General features: G+C 34.7%; 1 protein-coding gene across 1 annotated transcript in view; it reads left to right on the top strand.

Annotated features, from left to right (window-relative positions):
* LOC115219688 (putative uncharacterized protein DDB_G0277255) overlaps nucleotides 1-25,867 on the top strand; it is a 526,870-nt gene that overhangs the window by 182,993 nt on the left and 318,010 nt on the right. Inside the window, exon 2 of the mRNA XM_036509471.1 lies at nucleotides 5,799-5,901. The gene's annotated coding sequence lies outside the window, so the exon portion shown is untranslated. The remainder of the gene's footprint in view (nucleotides 1-5,798; nucleotides 5,902-25,867) is intronic.

The raw sequence follows: 25,867 nt of genomic DNA, 5'->3' as shown, positions 1-25,867 counted from the left end.
TACTTACACATGTCTAAACACTTACATGAATGCATACATATATAGTTGTAAAACTGCCATTCTCATCTGTGTAAACCAACATAGTCAAAAATTTGGAAGCAGGCTGTATATACATCTTTCCTGTAGTAGGAAGAAAACAGCTAAATGTATGCCTAACATCATGTATGTTTTATGTTCAAATCCACTGCAAATATTCATAGGTGATAATTTAGATCCATACGCTAAATTCAGTGTTCAGTTAACTCTTTGGAATAAATGCCAAATTATATGGAAAATATATCTGAAATAGACTTAAAGTTTCATAGAACGAACCTGTCTTGTCAGGTGTCTAAAGATGCCTGATGGTAGAAGGTCATTCTACGAGGCTGTGAAACTTCAAGTTGCCCAGAGCTTAGTTAAACTGTTATTAAATAATATATGTAACTCCTACTAAATGTGTTGACTGCCTCTTTCTTTCTTTTGTCCACTCAGTTTACCTACCATTATAAATAATACCAAATGTTCTTTCTCAGACCTTTCATAATGTAATACAGGTCTTTGGTGTAGCAATTGCATGCGGCTGAAGAGGGCTTTAAACTATATGTTATGTCGATTATACATTGATGTAAGAATAAGTTGTTTTATAAAGCTCGAAACATGTGTACCGCGACATCCTTTGTGTTCTGTTTTTTATTTCATTTGATACATATACCTCTCACCTATGCTACTAGCTGGCATATACAGGTGCTTACATTTATCAAGTATTCACTCTGAATTTATTGTACCTACCTCACCTACGTTGTCAATTGGATCGGATCCTATATATAGATATATATAGGTATATATTGAATTTAAACTTAAATGTAATTCAAATTTAATTGTAGCCATGAAACGCATGTAGTTTTTTTACTTATTATATATTGATCATTCATTTTTATACTTTTTGAGATCTAGTTATGAGTTATATGTTTTATAAAAAATATATATTAATTGTTTTTTATGTTTTGGTTTATGTCTATCACTGTTTGAGTTGCATAATAGTGGTTTTATCTCTAATTTATATTTTATATATATATATATATATATACATACATACATACATACATACATACATATATAATATATTATATTATGGTTGTGCATATGTGGTGTGCCTGTGTACATATGCACATAAGTTTGCGTGTGTAAACTTATGTTATGTTTCCTCTTTTCACATGTGTTTTCTGATTGTAAGCAAATGCATCAGTCTTCATACAGACCGTATCATTTGCTTTCAGTCTACCACAAAAGCATGTCCAGGCTTCCTGACATGTATTGACAGGCTGCAAGATCTCAGTGAGCAAAAGGATACTGTTCATGCAAATGATGTTGTTTGTTTCAAGTTCTTTATATATCCATGTCTGGGCTGTTCATTGTTCAACAGATAGTAAAATTATTACCTTGCTTGGAAACAGGTGAGGGTTAGCATCAAGAGGGGCATCCAGCCCTAGGAAACTGTTCCAACTTAGTCTCATCTGAGCTATGCAAGAATGAAAAAATAAATGTTAGAATAATGGCAATGATGATGATGATATGTATATATATATATATATATATATATATATATATATATATATATAAAAATTATAAAAAAAACTTTTATCAATTCAATAATGAAAAATTAAATGACACCATTTAGAAAAATTACATATCATAGAACGATTAAATATAAGATAAAACATATAACAATGATTAAGTAATGTGCAAATAAATTATTGAACTTTTCCCTGTAAGTTTGGAATAATATTCCCTCATATATATATATATATATATATATATATATATATATATATATATATATATATATATATATATTTATATATATATATTCTTTAAGTTTATTTATGGGAGAAATCTTGAATATGGATATAAAAGCTCCTATTCTGTTATGCTGGCTACAGCTTAATGATGTTAATTGGCAATTCTAGTTTTTTGGGGTTGCACCAAGCTGTGCTGATATAATGTAAGATTAATATAGTAATAATAATAATAATAATCCTGAAGATGAAATTTATAAATATTTTAATGCATAACTAGGTGCATTTCTACAAATTACATGATCTACCAAATGTCCATGGACACTACAGACTGCACTGTAATCATCTCAGGAATTTGGACTATGATCTTAAGAAACATGTAATCTGTGGAATCACATGTAGTGATGCATTTAAATATTCATAAATTCCATCAAAGGATGGAATTTATTATTGTTATTACTATATATATATATATATATATATGTAATATGACAAATTAGATATGTTGAAATTCTGTCTGATCTGATACCCTGTTGCATTCTCTTCTCAGTGGATGGTCATGTTTGTTTTGTTTTTTGTATGATTGAAGGATCTAGAACAGTAGTTTTCAATGATTATTTTTTTACCTATGGACCCCTTTGATTCTGATTTTACTCAGATGGTAAATAGCAGAATGTACACTCATGGAGGCCTACAAGCATCACAATAAAAAGAATATACTACATAAGTGACCATTGACTAGAACCAATTGATATCATGTTGGTTCTTCCACCAAAAGAGAGACAAAATATACTCAATCAGTGTTTGACAAGTTTAGATATTTTGCAGATAATTGTTGTTATTTATCCCTAGGCCAGCCTGATTGAGTAGGCCAATGATTAAAGAAATTCCAGTTGTAGTCATCATATATTTTCCCCATATTTATAGAGCCCAAGATAACATTATCAAATGAATCTGAAATTTAGCTGCTGTTTTTAGCAGATTGGGCAACTATATAGATATTCTGTCGTTGTTTCCTTTGCTAGTGGCAGTCACGGTTAGCAACTGATATCCAGCTCTTTGGTTTAGTTTGTGATTGAATAGTATAGAAGAAATGTTGTTGATTTAATTGTGTGATTATTTAATTTAAAATCAGTTGCTCTGATATCGCACTTTTGGCTGCCATCTCAACAGAGAACAAAACAAACCAAGTATGTGAAAAATTTGTTGAGTTGCTAATGCTGATCCAAATACAATTAAGACATCTCCAAGTTCATTTCTATCTTTTGTCTTAAAACCCAGAAAGGAGAAAAGAAATGGCTTAATGCAATTAAAACCAACAAGATCAATAATTGCAAGGAAAATGTTCTTGAAAAACACGATATATTTTAAGTTAGTTGAAGACATTTTATTACAAAGAGGTTGAAAAACAAGAAAAAGAAATCGTTAACAACATTGAAATTATCTACGTTTAAGATTCAAATTCAATAACTTCTCTTCATTTCATTGAAGTTGACCACTTAAGTGAAATGAGGTTTATTCGTTAACTTAATAAGATGATCTCACATCTGGCTTACAAAAACTCCTTCAAACATTTGGTGCTTAATTACAGATATCCAGCTAAATAGTGATAAAATAGTTGTGACTAATGTCTTGTGAAGTTGTCATTGCTTCAGGTGAATAAATTGTGTGTTTACACCAGCATAACAGTATTCATCATGATATTGGATTGGGTGGTGGGGTTTGAATATTAAGACTAGTGCAGAAAATAACAACTACAGGGAAAAAAAATTTGATAAAAACCGAGAGTAGGAAATTTAATTCAATATTTTTTGGTTTCATTTTTGTTTTCTCCTTCTTCAGATTTTCCAGTTTTAAATTTTAAATTGCTAAAACTAATGTTTCAATAAAACTAAAACTGGAAATTTAAACTCAGAATCCAAAAATCAGTCAAAAAGAAAAATGAAATTATTTTACCAACTTTGTTATTATAAAAGCGGTGTATTTACAATAGGTGCAAACATGGTTATGTGGTTAAGAAGCTTACTTCACAGTAGACATTGGTTTTGAAATTGGTTCAATTATATTTTCTACTACAACTTTGGGTTGATCAATAATTTGTGAGTGAAGGTTGGTAGTTGGTAACTGTATGGAAGCCCATTCTGTGATTGTGTATATTTTATAAATTTGTGTGTATGTTTGTGTCTGTCCATTTCTGTCTTTACCATGCTTTGTGTTAATGTTCTATAAACTAACATTTCAACATAGAGAGATTGATAAAACGTACAAATATGTATTGGGATTGATGTGATTAACTAAAACCCTTCAGGGTGGTCTGTTACCTGAAAGAAGTAAAAGAGTGAAAAGGGGGAACTTCAGCAAGATGAGCTGATAATGGCCTGAACCTGCCAGCTGAAAGAAAAGCCAGCAATTTATGATATTAATCAGTGCTGTGCTATGATAGGCTCAAACACCTATTATTAAATAGTTACCATTGGGTGGTACTGCCCACCTAGATCGCATAGATATCATTTGGAGATGCAGCTAATTACTATACATGGCAGGGCACACTGTTTGACTGATGAATTATTTTTGTTAGCTTGCAGTGCTGGATTTAGCTCCGGTTATGGGCTATGATGGAATTATTGGTTACTGCCAACAGGACAATAGGCAAGTGCTGGAGAGTAAGGGTAAGTTCTCAGTGGGCAAGAACTGTTGTGATTTTCAGTTGAAGTGATTTCACTTGATTTATAACATTGATGTTCTTGCTGCTGAGTAAGTTGTTGTTGTTGTTTAACCCTAGGTTGGCCTTCATCAAGCAGGCTTATGATCAAATGAGTTCTAGTCATGACCTTCCTCTTATTTTCATCTAAAGCCATATTATCTTATGTATCCTACCTTTTTCTAAGATGATTGGATGTGATTGAAGAAAGATTTGGTTACTGTATCTAGCAGGTTGAGCAACTGCATAGCTGTTTCATTAATGGCATGACCAGTGGAATAACACTAAAAGTGCTTCTACATAAGTTGTTTTATGCTGCTAGAAATATTAACAAAAGCTTCTTCAAATCACAGTCTAGTATCTTATAAAAAGGATGGACTCTTTGGCCTTGTGATCACAGATATATAAAAGATGAGAAGGTCATGGATTGTCTTTGATCATATTTCTAACCAATTAGAGCTAATCTAGAGCTAAATTATTACTGTTACAAGATTAACTCTGGGTTCACTTACACAATTAACAAATTTAATATTTTAAGGGTTACTCACTTAGATAACAATTAAACCATTTAATATTAATACTTGTAATAATTGTTTTGCGATTGGCATAACAAATTTAACCATAATCTTTTTTGTTCGACCAATTCCATTTGGTTTTACTAAACGAGAGCAACAAATTTGACACATTGATATCACCAATAGTACTGTCTTTAACTTCGATAAAACTTTAACCCATTGATGTACTCACTGAGATGATACTGCACTGTGAGTTTAGTGTTTGGAAAAGCTCAGCCTGGATTAAACTGGAATAAAAAGATAAATCTTTTCTTTTTTTTTAATCTTTGATCTTGTCAGTTTCAGAATCAAATTTAATCACTAAAGTTTCAATAATGCTAATCCAGAAAAGAACTTTGTTGTTATCTACACACACATGCACAAAAAAAAGTATATCTACAGCCATCACTTGTAAGTGAGTTTCACATGGTAAATTGTGCCATGCTTTTGTTAATTGTTTAAGGTGCCAATGTAAGCGTAAGCAGATATAGACACTCTCTCAGCTTTAGCACTCCTTAGCCCAGCGGAACATCGAGAATGTGACAGCTGAAAGGAGAAAAGGATGCACCAGTACACTTAGCTGGGACTCATTTTCAGCTGAGTAGACTGGAACAAAGTGAAATGAAGTACCTTGCTTGAGGGTATAATGTACTACTCAGTTCGGGAATCAAACTCACAATTCTACTACTGTCATTTGTTTTTCAATTATTTCAATTAACGAAAATAGGTTGTATAAATTTTTCATAATCATCTCCTTTTTTTTTTCAGGAAATCTTGCTGCCATTTGTGTATTCCATGGAAAAAGTGCTGGGCAAACAAACATTCTCTCTATCCTCTGGCAAAGGTTATTAATTCTACATCTTGCAGATTGGTATGTAGAAGTTCATATTTTATATAATTTCTTTTTGCAACTTTCTTTCTTTACTTATTGCATCACTATTTTTCTCCCTCTTACTATTGCCTAAGTATTTTGCAGTACATACAATACAACCTTTGAGAAAAAAACTCTTGTGCCTGTGCATTCCTACAGCACTATGTGCTTCACCATAGCAGGTTGTTGGATCAGTACCTAACTCTCTTACTCTCAAGGAATGGCATTTTTCCTCTATAGGGTTGAACTCAGTGTGACATGATGATCTTTGTCCTTCATTTGGTCCATATTTCTAGCTGTGATTATTGCATTGTTCTTAATCATCATCATCATCGTTTAACATTCGCTTTTCTATACTTGTATGAGTCAGACAGAATTTGTTGAGGCAGATTTTCTGCAGCCAGAAGCCCTTCCCATTGCCAACCTCTCTTGTTGCTAAGCAAGGTAATATTTCCCCAAGACCAGGCATGTTTCTCACAGAAGTGTGCAAACAGCATCACTTGTATGATAATGATGCTCATTCAACCATCACACAATGTCAGGACAAGGATACACATAAACACTCATGCATGCAAACACATGCACACACAAATTTATGACAGATTCTTTCAGTTTCCATCTACCAAATGCAATCACAAGGTTTTGGGTTAGAGTGGGGCTATAGTAAAAGATACTTGCCAAAAGTGTCATGCAGTGAGATTGAACTCAAGACCATATGATCAGGAAGAGCAAGCTTCTCTACCACACAGCCATACCTGTGCCTAAAAGATGTTCAAAATTGACTATTTATTTATGTGAACCCCTTTTTAAAAACAAAAAAAAAGTGTTTGTTGAGGGAAGTATGGCTGCTATATTACACAGGCTAAACAGCGTCATTGAATATAAATTGTAGAGTCTAATATCTAAAGCAGCTGACCTAGGCAAGTGCTGAATGGACAGTTTTTTATTTTTTCATTTTGCCTGACTGAAACAGTGTCCTTCTTCATATGGTTGTGTATAGTTTCAAAAGCTGCAAAGCAAATGAATAAAGATAGATAAGGTAGTGGTGGCAGTGGTGGTAGCAACAGTAGTGGCAGCATTGGCAGAAATGACAACTACAATAACAGTGATGATTCTGCTGAAAAATATAGAAATGGTGTTTTTTTTTGTTTTTTTTAATATGATGTTGATATATCATGAGAGAAATGTTGTGGTGATGATGATAATGATGATGATTCTTTTCTATAATTTTAGCCGAAAAATTAACAAATAAATTGGCTAGATGTATTAGACATCAAACAAGAAAAAGATATGATTGATAAATATATGTGTGCGTGTGTGTACATATATATATATATATATATGTATATATATATAGAAATATTAAAATAACTAAGTCTCTCTAAAAGAGAACAGCGGCAGCGTTCCCGGAAAATAATAGTTATCGCCATACTAATATGGCATTCTTATAAAAATAAGAAAAAAGCTGTCCGCTTATTAGCTCCATGAGGCCATCGCCTTAAGTTAGCTATTTGATACACAAACTGTATCCATATAACCTTCGAACAAGGGATGTCAGTCGCTCCACACTACTTGACCGGCAGCTACAGACGCGTTCGGGGTATTGCCCCTTTTCAATGCAGCGTAGCCAGCCAGTAGGTGTCGCTTCCGACAATCTCTGTTCGATGGTTTTATTTACCTAGTTTCGGTGGAATACATCCACTTGTTTTCAATAATAGAAATATTAAAATAACTAAGTCTCTCTAAAAGAGAACAGCGGCAGCGTTCCCGGAAAATAATAGTTATCGCCATACTAATATGGCATTCTTATAAAAATAAGAAAAAAGCTGTCCGCTTATTAGCTCCATGAGGCCATCGCCTTAAGTTAGCTATTTGATACACAACTGTATCCATATACCTTCGAACAAGGGAGGTCAGTCGCTCCACACTACTTGACCGGCAGCTACAGACGCGTTTCGGGGTATTGCCCCTTTTCAATGCAGCGTAGCCAGCCAGTAGGTGTCGCTTCCGACAATCTCTGTTCGATGGTTTTATTTACCTAGTTTCGGTGGAATACATCCACTTGTTTTCAATAATAGAAATATTAAAATAACTAAGTCTCTCTAAAAGAGAACAGCGGCAGCGTTCCCGGAAAAAATAGTTATCGCCATACTAATATGGCATTCTTATAAAAATAGAAAAAAGCTGTCCGCTTATTAGCTCCATGAGGCCATCGCCTTAAGTTAGCTATTTGATACACAAACTGTATCCATATAACCTTCGAACAAGGGAGGTCAGTCGCTCCACACTACTTGACCGGCAGCTACAGACGCGTTTCGGGGTATTGCCCCTTTTCAATGCAGCGTAGCCAGCCAGCAGGTGTCGCTTCCGACAATCTCTGTTCGATGGTTTTATTTACCTAGTTTCGGTGGAATACATCTGCTGTTCTCTTTTAGAGAGACTTAGTTATTTTAATATTTCTATTATTGAAAACAAGTGGATGTATTCCACCGAAACTAGGTAAATAAAACCATCGAACAGAGATTGTCGGAAGCGACACCTACTGGCTGGCTACGCTGCATTGAAAAGGGGCAATACCCCGAAACGCGTCTGTAGCTGTAGTGTGGAGCGACTGACCTCCCTTGTTCGAAGGTTATATGGATACAGTTTGTGTATCAAATAGCTAACTTAAGGCGATGGCCTCATGGAGCTAATAAGCGGACAGCTTTTTTCTTATTTTTATAAGAATGCCATATTAGTATGGCGATAACTATTATATATATATATATATATATATATAAATGTTCCCTTTATTGTCATCTGTTGTGTTCTTGTTCCATTTTTGGGATTTATATATATATATATATACACACACACACAAATATATATATACACATACATATATGTATACATACATATACATATATATATATACATACACATACGCACACGTACACACACATGTATGTATGTATGTATATATAAATATATATATATATATATAGGAGAAGAAGAAAATGGTTATATATACATATATATAAATAGATAGATAAATGTATGTACATACATATGTTTGTGTGTGTATGTGTGTGTGTATATATATATATATATATATAGAGAGAGAGAGAGAGAGAGATAGATATACATATGTGTGTGTGCATGCATGTGTGTGTGTGCATGCATGTGTGTGTATGTATAGGAAGGGCATCTGACCATAGAAAACCTGCCTCAATGAATTCCATCTAACCCAAACTAGCATCAGAATGTGTACATTAAAATGATGATGATGATGTGTGTGTTTACATATGAATGTGTTTGTGTGTGTGTGTGTGTGTGTACATACATATACACACTCCCAATTATATAATGTGTTTCTGGTTGTGGATACTGCCAACCATACATGCAAACACACTATACGGGTGCTTATGTGGGTGGATGAATGTGTGTGTGTGTGTGTTTGTATGTGTACACATTCATACTTTTATCAAGTGTTTATATCTGTTAGTGATTGTTGTATACAGAAATACACACACACACACACATGCGCACACACACACACATGTTTATACAATACATCTGTTTATGTATGTGGTTGTGCATGCACACACACATAAATACACAGAGAGAGGGACAGACAGACAGTCTTTAAATCATCAGTGTATAGAGGGTAGGTATTAAGGGTATAAAAAGCTGGCAGAGCACTTTGTTCTATTTACTAAATGAAAGTGGAAGACAAAGCTTAATGGATTAAACACTAGTGATTAGAGATCTGAGTGTTATTACTAATCAACCCCCTGCCAGCTCACCCCATTTCTCTCTTTATCTCTCTCTCTGTATCTCTCTGTATCTCTCTCTCTCTATCTCTCTGTATCTCTCTCTCTCTCTCTCTCTCTCTCTCTATCTATCTATCTCTAGCCTCTTTCATTAATGTGATATTAGAATTACAGCCTGCTGGTGGTAAAGGTGTTAATGGTGGTTGTTGGTGATGGTATTAGTGGTAGTGATTGGTAGCGTTGGTGTTGGTGGAGCTAAAAGGGAAATCATAAATCACAAATTAAATGCAATTATGACTGATGAAAAGAAGACTGGAGAGGGGGGGGTAAGGTGAAGGTGGGGGACAGTGAGAGGTAGCAAGGTGTGTATGATGCAATGAGTTAGACAAAAGGGTGGGAGATGATAATATTTTGAAAACAGAGAAACTATAGATTGGTAATGGTAGTTCCAGTGATACTTGTGTACTAATGGCTGACAGGTTGTTCGTTTAGTTTTTGGTTAACCCTGAAGGAGCAGACCTTTGATGAAAGGCATTCCAGCTGTGACCATCTCTTTTTTTTTTTCTTTCTTTAGGCTTAGTGTTATCTGTGACTGAGGCTTAGTATATTGGTTTCAAAATTTTGGCACAGGGCCAGCAATTTTCGAGGAGGGATAAATTGGTTAAACTGACTCCGGTATTCAGCTGGTACTTATTGACTCTGAAAGGATGAAAGGATGAAAGGCAAAGTCAACTTCAGCAGAATTTGAACTTAGAACCTGAAGACAGACAATATACCACTAAGCATTTTGCCCAGCTTGCTAACAGTTCTGTCAGCTTGTCGCCTTATGTGATTTAGTATATTAATTCTAGCAGCATGAGCAACCTTATAGAGGATCCCTTGTTAACTTAGTGGGCTAGCACTGCTGTTCTTTTGCCTCAAGTAAGACTACACAGAAGAAAACCTATGATCAAAAATATTTCTTGCCATGACCATCTCTTCTTTTATGTTGTCTGGGGCTACATTAGCCAATGTTTCCTGGTAGGGTGTGATATGAGATACATTTGACTGCTATTCTCTTCAGCTAGAGCAACTTTACTGCAGTTTCCTAATTGATTTGACTCATGTTTAAATCAAAATGGTTTACACTTATCACTTGCAGGTGTCTCCTTATTGAACAGCATCAATTTTATATATGATTAATTGAATTAATTGTGATATGTGACTGGTACTTATTTCATTAAACTCAGAGAGAAAGGTTAGGCTAATTTATGTCAATGTCCAAGACTACATTTATTGGTATAACTAAAGAAAATAGTCTACAGACTATAATTCTATTAATATTATTCTATATGATAATTCTATTAATTCTAATTCTTATCAAGAGTTCCTTAAAAGCTCATTACTTAGCATTGGTCTTATAGCTGGTTATACACAATTGAAAGATGTATGAGATAAAATCTCTCTTGCTGTTATAAACTTTGTGATATATGTAAATAAAATGAATACTTCCAGTATTCCAAAGGGCTTGTGAAGCTCCTAAACTTAAATTTCCAGTCTTCACCTTGTTATATTTATATATATATATACAGAGTATGATGGGTAAATCGTCACCATTTTATATTTTTAATTTCACGCATGTACATTGTTTGTTTTTGATTTTGTTGACTACACAGTATAGTAGGGTCAACTGGGCACTGTCTGTTAGAAAAACAGCACCATCATGCAATTCACTCAGCCAGAAATTTGGAAACAACATGCTGTACTGCTTGGCATTCACACTGGAAACGCCAATACGAATATTTCAGAGTGTTTGGGTGTCAATCTGAGGACAGTACAATCTGAGGACATGTACCCAGAGTGATAAAAATCACGCATCCAATCAACATCATGGATTTGGTAGACTGAAAAAAAAAACCTATCGTATATATATGTGTATGTATGTATGTTTGTCTCTCCATCACTGTTTGACAACTGGTGATGATAGGTTTATGTCCTTGCAACTTAGCAGTTCAACAAAAGAGACCGATAAAATAAGTACCAAAATAAGTATCAAAAAATAAGTACTGGGGCCGATTCATTCAACTAAAATTTCTTCAAAGCAGTGCTCCTGCATGGATGCAGTCTAATGACTGAAACAAGTAAAAGATAAAAGATAATAGTCTGCAAGGTGCCACACTTTCCCAGATGGCACTTGTTATCAGCTGAGCGGACTAGAGCGACCTTGCCCAAAGATACAACATGCCACCTGTTCCAGGAATCAAACCAATAACCTTACAATCATGAGTTCAAGAATCTAACCACTGGGTCACTTGCCTTGATTATGTGAATGGAGGCATATAAAGTAAAGTGTACTGACTTAAAAGAAAAACATAATATACACACCTGCAGTGGATATGAACTCAATACCTCTGGCACTGTGTTCCAACGTCTTATCTACTACTATGACTGTGTGCAAAATTTTCATCATTTGTCTGACATTCCAGCTTTGATTATCTAGTTGTCTTTGCTGGCATTTTATACTCAGGACTATTTACTCCAGTATAATAAGGTGAACCTTATAGGAGTTCAGACTGCTAATTATAGGAGGCCTGCTGATTATAGGACACCTTAAAGACTCTTTCATTGAATCAATGATTGCCATAGTTGTTAACTCCGAGTCAAACCTGATCAAATAGATCAGTGATTAATGGAATTCCAACCACAACATTTCCATCTCTTTCTGAAGCACATAATGCCCAGTACCAAATTATTAAAGGCATGTTTTCTAAGATGGAAAACTGTAATTTGGAAGTCATTTGGTTGTTAATTCTAGCTGGTCAAGCAACCACATAGATGGTCCCTCATTGGTTAGAATGACCACATAGAAACACCCTCATTGACTTCAAGGACTACATAGAGGCATCTCCACTGGTTAAAATGACTACCTGGTGACTCTCCCCATGAGTCAGTAATCATATACAAGCTCTCTTACTAGGTTAAGAATTACCATAGTTGTTTTCAATGGAAGAGTAAATTGAAGCCAGAGCTCCTGTATTATTAAATTGACCAAATATCACAGTTCACAGTTGCTAGCAAAGTATTTCACACCGAATTCAGCAGTAATTTCCAAAACGGACAGATGGAAATTGCGAACAAAAATAGACAATGCCAAAATGGAATATCCAAAATATAGATTTCCAGTACAATGAATTCTTTTTACTATCACACTATATTTAGTTAGAACATATGTCTTCCTCTACTATACTCTCCTCTATTACATATGTATATATATCATGCACACTACACATACATACACACATGCATTTACATATATACACACATATATATATATATATATATATATATATATATATATATATATACACACACACACAGAGGCACACATATATATATAAAAAGGATTACTATACTGTTCCAATACTTGAAGTACTCCCCTTAGGCAGTACAATTTTCTGAGATTCCATTGTATGAAATGTCTTTTGTACTTCAGTGACTTTTGCAGGTGTACAAAAAACCAAAAATCGATATATATTTTTGGTTATTACCTTTCATTATCATTACTGTAGGATGGTGAGATTTTGTTGGCGTTAATGAAATAACCATTGTCTTTCTTGCTTGACATACAAATTTTTTCAAGAAGACCCTGTTTTTCTCTACCTTAGCAGAAGCTGAATAAGACACCCATTCACATGCATATATATATATATATATATATATATATCATATAAATACATTGCTTACTCTTATAATTGTTTGTCTGTCATTCCTCTTTCACACACACACCACACACACACATCATTGCTTAATGTCCATTTTCCTCACTGACATGGATAGGACTAAATGTGTGTGTGTGTGTGTGTGTATTTAGATAGATAGATAGATAGATAGATAGATAGATAGATAGATAGATAGATAGATGTGCTTATTCATGTGTGTGTGTGTGTGTGTGTAAATATATCATCATCATTATTTAATGTCTGTTTTGCATACTGGCGTGAGCTGGATGATTTGACAGGGTCTAGTAAGGCCAGGGGCCAAACTAGGCTCCATTGTCTGTCCTGGTACAGTTTGTACAGCTGGAGTGTACTGGATGCTTTTTATGTGGTTCCAGTGCCAGTGCTTTTGACATAGCACCAGTACCACTGTTTTTTATGTGGCACCAGCACCAGTGTTTTTTTATGTGGCACCAAACCAGTGTTTTTTATGTGACACCAGCACCAGTAATATATAGATGTTTACAATATTGGAGCTGCTTTTAATTCGTAATTTAATCTTCTTTCACATCTGCTATGCTGCATCACATCAACAAATAGACTTCACTCTATTTGCCATTAAGTCATAGACCAGCAATTTTCTTCATTTTTAGATGATCCAGGTAAAAGATATTGATAAGCCAAAATAATGGTGAGATCCCGATATCTACCATTCTCAATGATTCTGAGGCAAGTGGTCTCACTCGGTTTGTGCAATTCAGCATCATCTGGGAGCTTTCCATGGACACTGTCCTGCAGTAAATTTGGTGTACAAACAAAGCATATACATTATGTATGTCCAACAGATAAAGTTACATTACTAGATCTGCTTTTGTAATTTGGCAGGCTAGCTGAATTGTTAGCATGTCAGGCAAAATGCTTAGCGGCATTTTGTCTGTCTTTATGTTCTGAGGTCAAATTCTACCAAAGCCAACTTTACCTTTCATCCTTTCGGAATCAATAAGTAGCAATTGTGGATTGGGGTCAATATAATCACTTTACCCCCTTGCTCAAACGTGCTGGCCTTGTGCAAAATTTGAAACCGACACGCACACACACACACACACACACACACATTCTTTTATTCTTTTATTTGTTTCAGTCATATAACAGCAGCCATGCTGGAGCACATGTCTGTTATTCAATGCTTGCTGCTATTATAGAGCAAAGATGTCACAGATTATTTATCATTGTTATTCACATTGTCTTGTAGTTATCCTCATCATCATCATCATCTGTATATATTTTCCCTTCTCTTTCCTAACTTACTCAGTCTTAAATATTTCTGTGCTTCCAAGCAGGACAAAATTTAATTTCAAATATAAGCCATTTACTTATACCCACACATGAACACTCACTCAGCAATGACTGCAGCATTCATTGGTTGATGCTATTATAGGACAATTTTAATAATTGCACGTTCCTTATAACAAGACAATTTAATTCTAAATATAAATTCTATAAAATTGTTATTATCAATATTGCACACGTGGGGTACTAAGAATGCCATGTTTCTAGATATTGGCCATTTCTCATTGAAATGAACCAAACTATGAGAGACAGACATCTACTGACCTGCTGGTAGCTATTATAGAACTAAGATGTCAGACATTTATTTATTATTATAATTATTATCTATGTATTGTTCCTTCGATCAACTAATTTCCTCTATCTTAAATAATTCTATGTTTCTTGGTAGGATGAAATTCAATTTTAAATACAGGCTATTTAATTATATTCAAACATGACACAGCAACAACTACACCACTTATTTGTTGGTGCATTGGTGCACCTGCCCTACTTCATCTATCGATCTTCACAACTTAAACTGAATTGCCATTAGCCTCAGCTTATTCCTTCTTCCTTTACATGTATAGAAATATATATGTATGTATATATGTACACACACACACACACATGTATATAAATTATTTGTATGTATGAATGGATATATGTATGTATGAATGTGTGTGTATATATATATATATATATATATATATATATATATATATATATATATATATATATATATGATAAACTTACTTGGAAATGGATGTGTGGCGTTCAATCAAATAATAATAATAATAATAATAATATATATATATATATATATATACACACACACACATTTGCATATAAGAGTACAGGACGTCACCAAAAGTAAACAACATGAAATACGAAAAACGCAAACAACCAAAGAAACAATTGGAAAACAGGACAAGTAACACAAAGAACGAGCCTTCATAAGTTGTCAGCAGCCTGTCTGCCCCTCACGTCGAGCATAGACAGCTGACAACTGATGAAGGGTCGTTCTTTGTGTTACTTGTCCTGTTTTCTATTTGTTTCTCTTGTTTGTGTATTGAACTCATTTGTTTTTGTATTTCATGTTGTTTACTGTTGGTGCCAGCCTGTATGCATATATGTAAATGTATGTATGTATATATTTATATGTATGTATATATATGTCTTTATGTCTTTATATATTTATTTGTTGTATGTATGTATGCATTTATGTATATATATATATATATATGTATTTATGTATATATATGTGAGTGTGTTTATGTATATATCTATATGTTTATATATATATTTGCATACACACACACACACATACACACACACACACACACACACACACACACACACACACACACACACACACACACACAGAGGAACTTTTCCATGAATGTGTAGTTTAGATGAAACTCATTGAGGGGGGATTTTCTATAGTCAAATGGCCTTCCTGTCACCAACAATTAATTATTTCCAAACAAGGCAATATTTACCTATAGCCAGGTATTTCTTTTAGGGGGTTGTAAACTATAGGTGCAGGTGTGGCTGTGTGGTAAGTAGCTCACTTCCCAATCATATGGTTCCAGGTTCAGTCTCACTGCGTGGCACCTTGGGCAAGTGTCTTCTACTATAAGTCTTGTGCGTGGATTTGGTAGACAAAAACTGAAAGAAACCCATCATATATACTATAAAAACCCATGTAATTTACATATTGTTTTTCACAAAAATACAAATAAACTTTAGGGGCGCATAAATTACATGAGTAGATCGTTTCCAGAATTTTAAAAAATTTTTCATGTTGAAAATTGATGTACAAAACAAAAACATTCATACTGGAAGTTGACTTTTAATATAATGAAATTGACTTTTATTTATGCTGGACGGTATAATGCTTACTTTTTCTATATAAATTTACTAAAGCCATTAAATAGTTAACTACATTTTGAAGTCTGACGTATCACAGGTTCCGACAAGAATTCGTGGAAAATCAGAGCTTGAGACAAGAAGATGCTTTTGACGGATCAGAATTCTGTTTACACAATCAGTTTGATTATCAGCTTTGTTTTTGTTGATAATGCCTATCAACAACTTTTCCTGTGATCGTGATTTGAGAAGACATACAGCAGTATGTTAAAGATCAGACATAATCTCTTGTGGGCAAGAAAGTTTATTATAAACAACATAAACATTTTGTAATTTAATAGCTTTTAATGTGACACCTGTTAAACAGAAATTGTTTTTATTTAATGAAAATTTAATGAAATCTAATCACAAATAAGTGAAATTATGCTAAATACAACTACATTAAAAACCTTTTCCCCCTGGCCATATCGGCAATTCTGAAAACTTTTGGGTGTAAATTTTACATGAGTAGAAGCTGTTTTTAACCAATTTTATCCTAAAAATCACCTGTGTAAATTGCACAGGTGTGCAAATTACATGGGTTTTTATGGTATATGTGTACGTGTGTCTTTCTGTTTGTCACTCCATCACTGTTTGACAACTGATGTTGGTGTGTTTATATCTCCATTACTTAGTGGTTTGGCAAAACAGACTGATAGAATAAGTACTAGGCTTAAAAACAAATGAGTCTTAGGATCAATTTGTTTGACTGAAACACCTAAATGGCTGCAGTCAAATGACTGAAACAAATATAATGAAAAAGTGGACATCACTTCTCCTTTGCATCTGTTGCACAAAGTCAAGCTAAGGAGACACATATATACATAGATATATCTCTATACAACCAGCTTCATTATTATTATTAGTGTTGCATCAGAGTATTTGTTGTTGTTGTTTACTTTTAATCTTCATGTTTGTTGCAATCACTTGTCAAGATACACTCAGCACCCTAGGGCAAGTGAAGGAAAGAGATATTACAGTATGACTGGCAAACAGGGTGGCCAGTCTTACCCAGAAATGGGATGAGAGGAAGCTGTCCCTGAAAGGTCAGACAGTGGAGGCAAATGCCTACATCATCTCTGTTATAATTTATCACCTGACTGCCATGCCTTGTCCCAGTTACTTACTTAAATTCTTGTGGAAGGGACGCGTTCCAATGGTCAGGTGATCAGTCTGTTACCAGCATCCTCTAAGTGGTGGATTAGGTATGCTGTGGCTCCAATTGCACAGACATGCTCTTTGGTTACGCCACCTGCAATGATTTCTGGATGGTAAGCATGTCTGGGCTCCGTTTGTGAGACTCATCTTTCCACAGCTCATCTCCTTGACAGAGCTGCAGTCCTGAGTGAAGAAAAGAAGGTACCTAGAATGTCATCAGGCACTCACAGCCCTCTACCAGTCAGGCAATGAGATCGGTGAATGTTCTGCTTTAGAAATTTATAGAAGATTATAGAGGATTATAGAAATTTATAGTGGCGGAGAACTGCAATAACCTCGGTGAGACTCTGGGCACTGACAAAAATGAACTGGTTTGTCTGTACTGGTGGACTTTCTGGTCAAGAACTGTCATGGATAATTTCCAGGTGTCCTTGGCCTGGCAGTGCTACTTTGGGGGTGCTACTGCTTTGAGATAAACTCTACAGGCATAAATGTACTGTCCAACGGACTTGTCTGAGGTTTGTGCTGAGTGACAAAACAGTTCTGCTTGCACTCATTCAGTGTCCGGGTATTGCTGACTTATGGGGTTATGTTGAACAGCTGCTGTCACATCTGGGACAGATCTGCCTGTTGGCCAAGCTTGTAGTGATGATTGCCCTGCAGCCCTCCTTCAATCAGGCAGGCAAAGCACTTTTCCTTTGCTTGGTGGCTGTGGCGAAAGAGGTTGTTTGATGGACAAGGCTGAAAAGCATGAGGACAGATACATTCCTCTTTGGTAGAGCTCTCATTGACTTCTTCAAGTTGCACTTAAAAAGGAAATTGGGAGTGGAGAGGGAAAGGTGGGTGAAAGTTGTGAAAATGGTAAGAGTGAATGGTACCACTCTCAGTGTAGACCTGTAAGTTGGAGAGGGCACTTGCTCTTGGTGTTCAGAGAAATTTCAGACAGTGGGGTTCGATTATCCCTATTGGTCCTCCTGTATCAGGAAGGCTACATCTCTACCATCTGCATCCACTTTTTTTTTAAAACCCTTGTACAATATGTATATGTCCCTTCTTTTTCAGTGTATACTGTGTATATTTACCCTTCTTTGTTTTTGTTAATCATTTCATTACATGTCAAACCCCCCACACACTTTATAGCTATGTATTGTCCCCACCCCCATCCTTTGCCTTTGTGACAAATAGATGAAATCACTATTATTATTATTATTATTATTATTATTATTATATTATTATTATTATCATTATGATTATTATCATTATTATTATTATTATCATTATTATTATTATTATTATTATTATTATTATTATTATTATTATTAGTATTATTATTATTTGTATTTGTACACATTGACTCCAAGTCACAACCAGAAACCTGACAAGTTAGACGTTCAAGTTGGTATTATGACTAGGGTGCCATATTTTTGGCTTTGTACAGAGTGTTGTTTTAGAGAATGTCTGTCAAAATATAAGAAAATTAAGTTTGTTTTAAAAGTAATTTGAGGATAAGCCGATAGTTTGATCTTAAGATGACAGTAGAAGATGTTTGCTATTATGTACATTTAAATGTACTTTGATTAAAATGTTTTTAGAATCACATAGACAATATTTTTTGTAAGATATGAATAGTTCCCATGAGCACTATTTTTTGAATTTCATCTCTTTTTGGATTTCCTGGTATCTGAGAAAGGTAACAATCAGCCCTTTTTGCTATCATCCCTAGGGCACCTACAATAAGTCTTGAGATTCCACGTTTTGCCAATTTCTATTTCAAGATCTTTATATTTGCTCAGTTTTTAGTAGGTCTTGACAGATACATTTGTGTTGATTGGGACAGTCATATCAATGAGGGGGCATGATTTTTATCTGAAATCCTTCAGTATAATGTCTGGCTTATTTGTATCTGTCTTTCTGACTGTTTGAACAGTAAAGTTCCAAAGGAGTGAGATGAGATCATTTTTCAAGCACTGGGGGTGGTTTGTATTCCTACCTGTTTTTAACACGGGGCAGGTCCAGGTCTTTACAAATTACCAGTTAATATACTGTGCCACTCTATCATGCCTGTTGAGATCTTCTGTAGGCACAAGAAGGTTGCACATGGAGACATAATTGATGGTTTCAGCTTATCATCATCATCATCATCATTATTCTGAGGTCGACTTTGCCTTTTATCCATTCAGGGTATATATAAATTAAGTATCAGTAATTCACAGTGGTCAATGTCATTGATTATCCCCCTCCCCCAAAATTTCAGGCCTTGTGCCTTTAGTAGAAAGGATTATTGTTATTATTCAGCAAATGGTACAGAGTAACCCTCTTGACCTTCTGCCAGTTAATATTATATATATATATATATATATATATATATACACATATACACACATATACATATACAAACAGGAAAAAACAGAACTCAAACGATAAGTAAATATATGTATATATGAATTATCCATGTGACATTGTTATGATTTAAAATTCAGTCTAGAACAATCCAAAGGAAAATGTTAATTCTCACCAGCTATATAAACCCACAGCTCTTTGACTTGAAACTCGTTTGATAAATGCCAATGCATAAAACTCTTGGACCTTGAGTCACTCTGTTGCTTCCACTAAATATTAACATAAAAATATATGTGTGTGTGTGTGTGTTTCTGTCTTTCAGCAATTCAGTTTCATCTCATAAAACTTGTACTTTAAGAACTTTTCATATTATAGCACATGCATGCACACAGACAGTTAGACAGACACACGCACACATTTTCATGATGTCAACATCAGGAGAAATTCGTTACAAAAATAACCACGAATAAGAGATTGATAATGGTGGTGGTGATGATGTGGTTGATGGTTTGATGGTGGTCGTGGTGGAACAATGGGTAATATACCTTAAAGCAATCTGGTAAATAAATTTCATATATTAAAATGGAAGTACCAAAAGAATGAAGAAAGTTACTATAATGTTGAGTGAAAGAGGAAGAGAGGCAAATATATTCATTCAATATTACAGTTATTTAAATAGCCGCAAATGTAATTAGGGCTTGTTATAGCTGAAATATTAAATAATATATCTACTTTATTATTCAGCATTTTTATTTATTTTTATTAGTTCTCTTTACATATATATGGAAATAAAAGTGCCTGAAGTAGACTTCAAGATGTTGGTATATATTTTGAATATACACTTTACTTTGCTATATAGGGAAATTCTACATTTAAAAACCAAAATTTAACCTGGCTTTGAAGGTATGATCATACTTGTCATCAGTTTTGGAAGCAGAATAACTTGTGTCCATAACTCTGGTTTATTTTACTCCTTTGCACATCATGATGAGAATTATATAAGGGTATAGGTTTTGCCAAGAGCAAAGGAAGGTAAGTTTTATCATATAGACGAATTTGCTATTAAAAGCCCAAATATAGCAAGTTATTAATACAGACTAACAGAAACAGCTCTGAGATTGGAGTATAACTGTGGACAATAATTTTGGCAGTAAAAACACTTGTCCATTCCTGATAATAATCACAGGCATGTATAGGTTTGACTAACAAGAAACCAAAGTAATTATTGTGAGCAAGCAGCAGAACTTTTAATGGATACATTTACACATGAAACCATGGTATTCTGGTCAGTAGATCCCTTCAGTAAATTCATGTTTTAACCTAATTCAGCAAAGCTTAATATACCTTAATATATCATGTTTGTCCTAATACACATGATTTCCATTTACTTCTCTGTTATGTACAATCCCACCTCACTTTCTCTTGCATATTTTCTTAGTTTACACTCACTCTGATACTGTCTGATTATGTGTCTCTGTATATGAATATCTTTTTTAAATGTTTTTCTTTTTTCAATTGGTATTATCTGTAGGGAGAGGTGTAGCCCTGACCTTCACTGGTCCCTCAAAACCTCTGATATAAATATGGTTAACAAACTCACTCTGAGGTTAATGGTTAGTGCAGAGCCTGGAAAGAAGAGGAGGGATAATTGGCCAGTGCTTTCATTTTATTATTTGGTATCTAAGAAAGTGTAAGGAATGTCAATCAGTGTACTGTGAAGTCATGAAAACACCTTGCTACAAGTCAGGTGTAAAAACTGCAACAGAGTAAAATCAACTAAAGATACCAATTTAGAAGGTAATGTTAAACAAAGCAGTGTCATACCCCATAGGCAACAGGACTACATTTGGGCCATTATATATATATATATGTGTATGTGAGTAAGTGTGTGTGTGTATGTGTACACACATATATATATATATACATACACATACATTATATACATATATATATATGTATACACACACTCACATTTTGTATATATATATATATATAGGTGCAGGAGTGGCTTTGTAGTAAGTAGCTTGCTTACCAACCACATATGGTTCCAGGTTGAACAAATCAACCCCAGTACATAGTTTTTAAAGCCACCACCAGTTGTCGAGGTGGAGGACAAACATACCTGAAAGACACATGCATGCATAAATATATATATATATATATTATATATATATATATATATATATATATATATATATATGTCACCATGCTTGACTGCTAAATCTACAGAGGAAGAGTGTAGGCTCGAAATATAAAAGACTTTTTCATTTTCCTGAGCATCAAACTAATGCACCTGTTTGTTGTTCACACACCTGTCTTCATCTTTTGTTTTTCTATAAATTTCAACTATGTATATGTGTGTGTGTCTGTGTGTGTGGTGTGTGTGTAGATATGATGGCCTACTTTCAGTTTCCATCTATTAAATCCACTCACAAGTCTTTGGTTAGCCTGTGGCTATAGTAGAAAGCTATTGACCAAAGTACCATGCTGTGGGACTGAACCCAAAGCATGCTTCTCAACCACGCAACCATGCTTGTGACTACACACACACACACACACACACACACACACACACAAACACATATATCTGTATGCACATTTGTGTGTTTATGGCTGTAATTACTTGTGTATATACTTCCAGACACTCTCCTACCCTCTTCCTTCTTCTCCCTCTCACACTGACAAACTGAGACTTGGAGATAACTGTATAGTGACAATAAATTCAGAACAACTTCAGTTTATTATTTCAAGTTTCTATTGCTAGCAAATTTCCGTCAATTATTGATTAATATCTTCATCATTATCATGTTCATCATCATCATCATCATTTTCATCTTCATCACCACAGTGACCATTATCATCATTAACATCAGCAGCAGCAGCACCATCAAAGTCCACCATCACCAGTGTCATCACTACCACTACCATCATCATCAACATAACCATCACTATCAACAGCCATCCTCGTCATCATTGTCATCAAATTGCATTGCCACCATCATCATCACCATCACTACTATGATCATCAACACCCTCGTTATCATTGTCACCACCACCATCATCACTACCATTACCATCATCACCACTATCATCACGACTACCATCATTATCATCTTCACCACCACAATCAGCACAATTATACCATTATCATCATTAGCATTATCATCATCATAACCACAGCCATCACCACCATCCTTATTATTGTGTTTGGCATGCATCATCTCTTTATTTGTCTCTATGAAAAACACCTCCATTAGTATGACTTGTTTAGTCCCCATCCTAACCCTACCAACCAAAGTATATATATACTTACCATAATAGAATTGTTTTTCCTCTTTGATTATATACTGTTTTGTTTCTTCTCTGTTATTGTGGCAGTGGACGGGACTTTAACTATGGTTGTGGTGGTGGTGGCGTTGGTGGTGGTGAGAGTGGTGCCGCCGGCAGAGGTGTAATTTTGTATTTTGTTAATGTTATTTGTTGAAGGATATAATAATATAATAATAATGAATCTCTAATCCAAGCAATTTATACAGTGAAGACTCTCTGAATGTTTGATATACATACGTGTGTGTGTGTGTGTGTGTGTGTGCTATTATGTACACACAAAAATACACACATATAAATGTGTGTATATATAAATACATACATATATATATATATATATATATATATATATATATATATATATATATATATATATATATATACACATATATATATATATATATATCACTTTTGTTCCCTTTTCATGTTTGCCTTTTCCATACTGGCATAGGTTACATGATACTTAACAAGACAGTTTTAACAGTTTTCTTACAGCTAGATACCCAGACAGACAGACAGATATACAACAGGCTTCTACTAAAATTCATTCACATGATGTTGGTTGACCTATGGCTATATAGTAAGCGATACTTGCCCATAGGATCACGCAGTAGGACTGAACCAATGAAAACACACACACACACACACACACACATATATATTATATATATATATATATATATGTATATTATATATAATATCAGCAGCATCATTAGCATCATTTAACATCCATTTTCTATGCTAGCATGAGTCGGATGTTTGAATGGTTTAACAGGGGATGGCTTAACAGGAAACTACACCAGGCTTCACTATCTGTTTTGGCATGGGTTTTACAGCTGGATGCTCTTCCTAACACCAATAATATATATATAAAAGTAACAATCTAAGGAAAGGAATTGCTTCAAAAGAGCGTGTAAAACATCCAGTTCACTAGTACGTCAGTTGAATACCACATAAATAGGGATATACCCTTATATATGCAAATTACAAACAATAAATTAAATAGAGAGATTCAATTGACAATCTACAAATTTATTTATATTATAATATAACATAATATACTATGAATATATTATAACAATAAATTATAAAAAAAAATAAAGGAACCAACAATTTGTTTCCACTTATATACATTATTTGATTTATAAATAATTCATACCCATTCATATATATCTCTTCTGTGAAGAGGTAGATCCAGGAAGACCTGGGATGAGGTGGTGAAGCATGACCTTTGAACGCTGGGCCTCACAGAGGTGAGGCCTTTGGAGATATGCTGTGCTTGAGAAAACCTGGCAAGCCAAGTGTGGCTGTAATCGTGACCTATGCCAGTGTAGCATAACCGGCCCATTTAAGAGTACCCTTCATTCATTGGGCAATGAACTGTTCTTGAGAAGACTCCTTGAGTCAAGTAAAGTCATTGTCGTGGCCGATGCCAGTACTGCCTGACTGGCTCACATGCTGGTGGCATGTAAAAAGCATCATTCATGCGTGGTGGATGCCACTGCTGCCTGACTGGTCCCATGCTGGTGGCACGTAAAAAGCACCATTCGAGCATGGTCATTACCAGTGCTGCCTGAGTGGCTCCCATGCTGGTGGCATGTAAAAAGCACCATCCAAGCATGGTAGATGCCAGTACTGCTTAACTGACCCTCATGACAGTGGCACGTAAAAAGCACCCACTACACTCTCAGAGTGGTTGGCATTAGGAAGGGCATCCAGCTGTAGAAACTTTGCCAGATATATATATACTGGAGTAAGCACATAAATGTGAAACAAGGTGGAAAAAAAGAGTACTCAAATACCAGAAGTAGAGTAATATGCTTTATTTAAAAGCAGCAGAAATATAACAAAAGCTGTTACTCAGAGTTTCACGTTCTCATTCGAACGGGAACGTGAAACTCTGAGTAACAGCTTTTGTTATATTTCTGCTGCTTTTAAATAATATACATATATATATACCACAAGAACAGTGTCCAACTGTAAAATAGTGCTTCAGTAATACATTCATCTAACTCATGCAAGAATGAAAAATGGACAAAAGATGAATGATTCAATGTAGATATGATTTATTCATGCACACACACATACATCAGTTAAAACAAACCCAGGAAAGAAACCATCACTTGAAGAAAAGCTGTAGAGAAACCCTGGCCATGCCTTCTTCTCACAGCTCCTGATTGACTACTGAGGGTGGATTTTGTTAAACACCTAACATTCCCAGAGCACATCATACTGACAAAACTCCACCCAATCATAATCGTATTTTCAGAATCTACCAAGCAGGTGATCATGTTGCAACTGACTGTACCCTGAAAGAACACATGAAGAAGGCTCATTAGGGGAAGCTTGCCAAAAGAACTGGTGCTCTTTAAACAAAGTTCTTTGATATTTGTTCTGCAGTAAATTGCATAGATGTTAACTTATTGGTTACTCTCATCGTCAGAAATGCAGTGACCC

This window comes from Octopus sinensis, linkage group LG15, assembly GCF_006345805.1.
Source record: "Octopus sinensis linkage group LG15, ASM634580v1, whole genome shotgun sequence".
Taxonomy (NCBI): Eukaryota; Metazoa; Mollusca; class Cephalopoda; order Octopoda; family Octopodidae; genus Octopus; species Octopus sinensis.
This window is presented reverse-complemented; position numbering and strand designations above follow the sequence as displayed.